The 8,076-nt window shown below is 43.7% G+C and overlaps 1 long non-coding RNA gene across 1 annotated transcript; it reads right to left on the reverse strand.

The window, feature by feature from the left end:
* Positions 1-547: 547 nt before the first annotated feature.
* LOC142010621 (uncharacterized) lies at positions 548-7,793 on the reverse strand. The gene is made up of 4 exons (XR_012644846.1): positions 7,736-7,793; positions 4,556-4,643; positions 1,935-2,058; positions 548-757 (listed from the first exon to the last, which is right to left on the reverse strand). It is a non-coding gene; the product is annotated as an uncharacterized LOC142010621 (long non-coding RNA).
* Between the last annotated feature and the right edge of the window lie 283 nt (positions 7,794-8,076).

Raw genomic sequence — 8,076 nt, forward strand, 5'->3', positions numbered from 1 at the left:
CCTTTTTCTTTGTACAGTTGCTGAGTCTTTTTACACAGCTCTGATCTCACCCCAGTTTGCACCAGCTTAGCTATGATGACTTCAGTAGAGTTACTCCTGATTTATGACACTCAGTGTAAGAGAGAGCAGAATTGGAGCTCAGAACTTAAAGCAGCGTAGCTTGACTTCCTCTTTTCTCCTTAGTGTGGCCAAAATGGTTTCAGAGCAGAGGGAAGGTCTAGTTATAATAAAGAACCAGGGTGTAGGTTATACACTGTACTGTCAAGCTGAGACTCGAGCCAGCTTTTCTGACACCACAAACTGTTAGGATTTGCAGCAACAGTAAGAAATAAAAGATATACTCATAGGAGCTCTTTGGAACCCACAGAGACATGTAAATCATGGTTTACGTATGCCTGAATGTGATACTTACATGTGATTGGGACTTTTTATTGTATTTTTAATTTTAAAAAAGATAAACAAACTGGATTTCTAAAGGAAAGGAATGACAGAAAGAGCTCCTTGGCTTCCCACCAATATACATGCATATACACACACTGAGGCATGATTATCTCAAGCCAACTTGCTTTTATTAAAGAGACATATGGGTATGATACAAAGGCTGCCTTCTGGAATTTCTCCACCTCACCAGGTTCTTTTCAGCCCAAATGAATGACCCTTCAGGATTCCATCGAAGCAGGATCTAATGATTTTAGAAGCAAGTGGCTGTCTCCCAGATTCCCAGAGATCCTGCCTGGACAATCAGTCAACGTACTGCCTATATAAAGGAAAGAGAGTCAGATTTCTGATGTTTTTCCATAGAACAAGAATAATATGATGCTTGATGTGATATCACATGGCCTGGAGAGGAACTGTCCAGACACTGAAAGGTGTGTGAAGAGGTTCTGCATTAACCCCAGCACAGGGAACAGTGTTCCCACTAATTTTTTCCGCTAAGGGTGGAATAAATTTTGCTACGTGCACCAAAGCATATACAGGTATGCACCACGGTGATGACTGTGGGTGGTTGTGGGCATTCTGCCAATCAGCTGGGTGGCACCTGAATTTCTTCTGTGTGGCTGCCCAAGCACTCTGCTTACAGGGAACCCTGACAGGAAATCTGCCATATTTTATTACAGCGTTTTAACAGACATAGTATATAAATGCTGAACAGACTATCTACAAACACCAACTAAAGTTTAGAACAGCACAACTCACAGCCACATAGAGTTGTTTTATCAGCCACACTTTGCAGCTGAAGCTAAATTGACAGTTAGGTACTAACTGACAACTAACACTTAAAGAACGCCGGGAAATTCTGATTCTACCTGAAGCCCGAGTCTGGTCTGGGGCCAGTTCCTAGCTAGCAGCCCTGCCTGGTCAGAGCAGGGATTTTGGGGCATGCCCAGAGAACTGACCAGATCAGCCCTGCAGCTGGCATCTTGGCCACTTCTAACTAATTCTTCAGCTCCCACTGTGTAGCCCAAGGAGTTCCCAGCGTCACATTGCTTCCCCCCAGTCTGCCTCACTCTGTTGTTTTAGTGAGTGAGAAAGTCTCTCCCACTTCCCACTGTCTGTTTCTCTAAGACCCAATCCTTCTGCAACATTAATGTGACCAGCTGAGTGGCCTGTGTAACCTATGGCACTGGCAGTCAGAAAGAAGCAGGACAGGAACAGAAAGGCTGGCAGATTTGCAATGCAGCCAAGTTCCCTTTACTGAGAAACCTTCATGATAAAACCATTCCCATTCATTCCTAGCAACCTTAACATTGGCAAAGCCAAGATTTTAAAAGTTACCTACCCTGGTTTTTGAAAGTGTGTTTGTGTTGGGAGGGGCTGGGGAAATAAAGTGCTAAGAGATGAACTCCCAAGAATTCATCAGCTCTAAAATTGAAAGAGAACAATGAACTATTCTGCTCACACTGCACAGTCTCTCTTCTGCAATTTGGGCTTACCTTTGACAGCAACGGCCTATGTAGCATCTCGCAATGTAAAAGGAATTAGTTGGACATCTTCTAAAGTAACATTTCCCCCCACGTCTTGCACATTTCAATGGGCCTATCCTCGCCTGGGAGAATCCTGACAAAGAAGAAAAGTTTTATCATTCACCAGAGAAGGTGTAACCCACCCATTCACCCTCTGACTGTGGTGTACTGTCCCATCTCACAGCAATGAAACAACTTGCAGAGACATTAATCAAAGGAGTAGCTGTGTTGGTTGGTAGCTGCAAAAACAACGAGGAGTTCTGGGGCACCTTAGAGATCAAGGATATGTCTTTGCTATCCCGGAAGATCAATCTGCTCAGGGCCAGTTTTTCAGGGTTTGATTTTGCGCATCTGGTAGAGACACACAAAAATGACCTCTTGGGGTTGCAGTCAACCCCTATACTCAAGTAACAAAGTTTCTTTTGTTGACCTTCTTCAGTAAGAACGTCCAAGTAAGCTGAGCGCTGATACATTGATTCTAGCTACACAACTGTCATAGCTAGAATTACATATCTGTGGTTGACTTATTTGGCCTAGGGTAGACCTTGCTTGAGAGATTAGTGAGCTGCCTTTTAGCCTGTGCAGTAGAGGCTCATGCACTAAGGTCAGGAGGTTCCAGGTTTGGTTCTGCATGCAGATGATTGAGGTCTAAGGAATAACTGTAGTAGAGATTCCAGCATGACCACCATCTTCCACTCATTAGCTGCGTCTACACGTGCACGCTACTTCGAAGTAGCGGCACCAACTTCGAAGTTAGGCGGCGAGACGTCGAAGTCGCTAACCTCATGAGGAGATAGGAATAGCGCCCTACTTCGACGTTCAACGTCGAAGTAGGGACCGTGTAGACGATCCGCGTCCCGCAACGTCGAAATTGCTGGGTCCTCCATGGCGGCCATCAGCTGGGGGGTTGAGAGATGCTCTCTCTCCAGCCCCTGCGGGGCTCTATGGTCACCGTGGGCAGCAGCCCTTAGCCCAGGGCTTCTGGCTGCTTCTGCGGCAGCTGGGGATCTATGCTGCAGGCACAGGGTCTGCAACCAGTTGTCAGCTCTGTGGATCTTGTGTTGTTTAGTGCAACTGTGTCTGGGAGGGGCCCTTTAAGGGAGCGGCTTGCTGTTGAGTCCGCCCTGTGACCCTGTCTGCAGCTGTGCCTGGCATCCCTATTTCGATGTGTGCTACTTTGACGTGTAGACGTTCCCTCGCTGCGCCTATTTCGATGTTGGGCTGAGCAACGTCGAAGTTGAACATCGACGTTGCCGGCCCTGGAGGACGTGTAGACGTTATTCATCGAAATAGACTATTTCGATGTTGGCTGCACGTGTAGACGTAGCCATTAAGACCAGGCCAAGTCAGCCCCATTACCTTCCAGTAGAAAATATCCTAGCTTAATATTATTTAATGGTTGTAGTTCTATCCACATTCAAGGAGAGCCTAAAGGAAGGGAATGGAACCTTTTTAATAAACAGAACACTGACTCTGCAGCTTCACATTTTAAAGCTGTAGCTCTGTGCATGGGAGTCCTTCACTACTCCACACTTTTAAGAGGTGGAAAGCAAATGTGAGCTTGTGTTGCTAACTTCCTTTTGTGGCTGGGTTGTGGGTTTGATTCCCTCAGGCTCAAACAGGGAAGTGTCAGGCAACATCATCAAAGCAATTTGGCAGTTGTAGCATTAAACTGTCGTATTGGGTGACTGCAGCTTTTTGAAGGAGGGTGTCTTGCCTTTCAGAAATTCTGGCCTGATTTTCTTTGGAAGAGTCACTGGAGAATAGTTATGTTACCCCCAGTTGCTAGTTCTTGGTTTATTTCTAGACACTCTTATTCTGAAAGGCAACTCAAATAGGCACAGACAAATCTTTTAGACTATTTAGTTTAGAGCCCTTGTTGTTTTAAAACTAACAGATAGAAACCACACCTCTCAATGAGTGATTCACTCTCATGTTGGCAAACACTGTGTGCCCCCTCTCCCACCCATGATATCATTTCTTGAAACAAAGCCAAGTTGGTTGTGATGACATGTTCTGAGGCATGGTGGGATTAAGACAGAGAGGAGGAACTGGCATTTTAGAGATCTGGGTTCTGTTCCCAGCTGTGTAACTTCTTAAGGGGTCCTGAGGTCTGAATTATTTGAAGTCAGGTTGTGAAAGGCACAGAATTACTGACACTAAGCAGCAGCAAAAGTTATATTTTAAGTCAAGGTCTTCTGGATCGTCCACGCCCCATCTGTCAGACCCTTGGGTATATTGAAAGGGGTCGGTAAGACTTCATTTGACAGCTTCCGATTCAGATGTTCAAAAGATTGGTGATTGCTCATTATAGGAAGTGTATGTGCTGTGCAGATAGAATGGGGCTGATTTAAGCTGCAAGCTTTAAAAGATTTGGGGAAAATACTGAGGGAAAGTGGATTTACTTCTAACTGATCATGGTTCAGACAAATCTCAGTGTTTCCCCCTGCTGCCCCCACCTCCCTTGGGGTCAGCCACTAGACCGTCTAAGCATAAAGTAGAATATTTTTCTAATGGAAAGTGTTAACCAACCACAGTGCAGGCTTCCAGATAGCCCTTTGTATCATCACTTGTTTTCATTTATTTCTTACCTGGGGCATCCATGAGCATCAAGAAGACAACAGCAAAGAGCAGATAAAAGATCTTCATGGCTTAAGGTTGGCTGGAAACTCAGTGTTCCTAGAGAGAAGAAACACCACCATAAACAGGAGAGAAAGGATGCTAGGGATTGAGATATGCTGAATTGTCAAAATATGACTTTAAACCAAATAACATTTTAATATGCATTTTGCAATCTCTTAAAAATAATAATTATTCTTCATATAGCACAATAGATGTCCAAGGATTTGTGAGAAATATAATTGTGTGAGACAAGATATGTTTTGTATGTAGATGTTCTCTAAATAATTTTAATTAACCAATTACTTACATTGTATTTCTCAATGGAATCTCTTTTTGCTTAGCCACAGTATAGACTGCAGAATTACTGAATATTTATGTATTTTATTGCCCAAAATAGGATTGAAAGCAATTAAGAAATTACAGATAGGAAAAGTGGCTGAATGCCTACGTTTATGAAATTTCTAAGACTGAATTAATCATGTGATGTTACAGTTTATCAAGAAACAGTAAATCTCATTAACTCATTTAAGGCCTTATCACAGCCTAACTACAGAGGAAAACTTTATCCCAGTTCTGAACTTCTCTGACCAGGCGATTTTGCTACCAAGATTGAACTAGGAATGTTTAGATGTAGATTTTTGTTCAATTCTGATCTGTCTGTTCGCTCGTGGAATTGAGGAATGGCCTGTGCTGTTGCAGCCAAAGGACTCTAAGGTTAGGATTAGAAAATCAGAAAAATTACTTAAAACTTATGGGCTTGTCCATACGTACTGGAAGTTCGATGCACTGGGGTTCAATTGAGCGTGCCCAGTGGGGCTGCATGAAATTGAATGACCGGGGCCCCTCTGTCTACCCCAGTACACCTCGCAGTCGCAAGCAGTAAGGGAAGTCAATTGCAGAGTTTCTCCTGTTGACCTCCCTCTGTGGGGTGACAGCAAAAATCTATTTAAGATAGGTTGACTCCAGCTACACAGTTCACGTAACTGGAGTAGCGTATCTTACATCGATTTTTCCACCTGAGGGTAGACCTGGCCTAAGACCGACACTTTATTAGTTCTCACACATTAAACCACAGCCACATCATGTAGATGCTGATTTAAATCCGCTGTTCTCTACCGGTCTTTAATTTTGCCCAACATTGGCATTTATGTTCTGTGTGCACCTGCCCTCTGACCTTTCACCATAGGGAGAAGGACACTGCCACCTACCTGTAGTGATGGGCTTGTGATATCTGGGGGACTTTTCAAGCACAACTTACTTCAATATCCACACAGATTTCAGGGCTTTATTTTTAAATTTAACCTCAAAAAGATAGCGAGTGGGTGATGTGACCCTGTGCATCAGGTCGCAAGGTAACCCCCTCATGGGTTTGCAAATTCATAGTCATCATGGAGGGCTGAATTTGACTAGTTAACAATCCCGCTCACTCACTCAAATTTCGCCTGGCTACCCACAAGGCCACTGAAATCTGGCCTAGGTTGCTCTCGGTCCTGATGGGAAAGGGCAGCTGGGACAAATTGGGGTGAGTGGCACTGTGACATTGCAGACGTACTGAACTACAAGAAGGCTCAACGTTGCCCTCAGAAAAGTGTGGCAGTTCCCTTCCCTGGGCTGACAACCTCTCCTTAAAACTATTCTGATTTCTCTGGAATTTTATCGGTATCCTTCAGTCTTAGGTCATTTTCCCTAAACATTCTACAGTAATCAACTCTTCAAATCGTGGAAACAGCATTTCTTTCTACAGCCATTTGAATGCTTCTTCCTTTTTTTTTTTGTGATGTGCAGAGTGGTGAATTATCCCACATTTATATAGTTTATATGCTTTAACACGGCACTGAAAGCAAGTAAGAAATTACAGAAAGAAGAAGGGAGGTGGTTAGATGATGAGGTTTATGGTATTTCCCAGCACTCAGCAATGGAGGAGGGAGCCAGTCCAATCCCTGATATTTGTACTGGTGTTTGCACACCCCAGAGCTGTCAAAGCTTAGAACCTCTGAGCTCTCATGCAGCAGCAAGTAGCTTCCTATGTCATGTAGCTACAGCCCCTGCTTCCTGCCCCTTCTTCTTTCCTTTCTGTCATCTCCATCTCTTTCTATTTGCTTCCCTCTGTGCCCCTCCCTCCTGCCCTGCTCTCTTTCCTTGAATCAATCATAGAATCAATCAATCATAGAAAACTAGGACTGGAAGGGACCTTGAGAGGCCATCGAGTCCAGCCCCCTGCTCTCATGGCAGGACCAAGTACTGTCCAAATCATACCTGATAGACATCTATCTAACCTGTTCTTAAATATCTCCAGCAATGGAGATTCCACCACCTCCCTAGGCAATTTATTCCACTGTTTGACCACCCTGACAATTAGGAACTTTTTCCTAATGTTCAGCCTAAACCTCCCTTGCTGCAGTTTAAGTCCATTGCCTCTTGTTCTATCCTCAAGGGCCAAAAAGAACAAGTTTTCTCCCTCTTCCTTATGACACCCTTTTAGATACCTGAAAATAGCCATCATTTCTCCCCTCAGTCTTCTCTTTTCCAAATTAAACAAACCCAATTCTTTCAATTCTTACTCTTGGTCTGTCATCCCCGGCCTTTCTCTTGCTTAATCCTTTCCTTGCAGTCTTCACCTTAACCTTTCTTTCTTTCTTTCTTTCTTTCTTTCTGCTACCTTTTCCCTCTCTTTCCCACATTTTTCTTGCTTTCACCACTCTCAACTCTGTAAATTCTCACCGTTTGTAGTCCCCCAGCTTTTTGGTTAGTTCATCAATGGGTGATAGACTAACACAGGACTACAGGGCAGTATACCTTCGGATAACGAGAATTTCCAGTTACAAGGAATTTGGATAACTGGAATTGTCCTTCAGATGTATTTATCTTAAGCAGCTTTAAAATAACCAACCATTCATTGGGGGTAAGCATAACACCTGTCGCTTTGCTACTTCTCCATTCAAACTGGCACGAAGGTGTGTTCTCCACCTTGGCCTGAATAAACCCCAAGAGGTTTCCTGAGCTACCTAGAAAGTTCATTTTGGTAGTTCATTCACTCACGATTTTATGACAGTTTTGTTCTTCTCTTTCTTGATCTCACAGCTGTGTCCCTAGAGAAGACTTTAAAGAAAGCATTAACAGGGTGATTATCAGAGCACTTGAGTAGTTACCAGACAGGAGGTGCTCCCAGGAGCCAGGTGATGACTGTCCTGCTCACAATGTTTCTTCTCCAGATAGTTTAGCACCAGGTTGCTCAAACCAGCCTCTTTAATGCAGTTTATAAAGGCTTGTTTTCCTCTCAGGAAATCTGCTATGGGCCAACCTGAGGAAGACTTAAAATACCTTACCACAAATTGGAGTTTGGTATTCTTGCAATTCAGTGAAAAATTCCATGGTCTATGTGTGAAATCTCTGGTGCCATCCCAGATTGTGTAAGCCATGTTAGGCCACTGTGGTTTGTACATAATAACATATTGAGACATATAACGAACACTTGTTGGGTTAGCTCTGA

Source organism: Carettochelys insculpta, chromosome 3, assembly GCF_033958435.1.
Source record: "Carettochelys insculpta isolate YL-2023 chromosome 3, ASM3395843v1, whole genome shotgun sequence".
NCBI classification, from domain to species: domain Eukaryota; kingdom Metazoa; phylum Chordata; order Testudines; family Carettochelyidae; genus Carettochelys; species Carettochelys insculpta.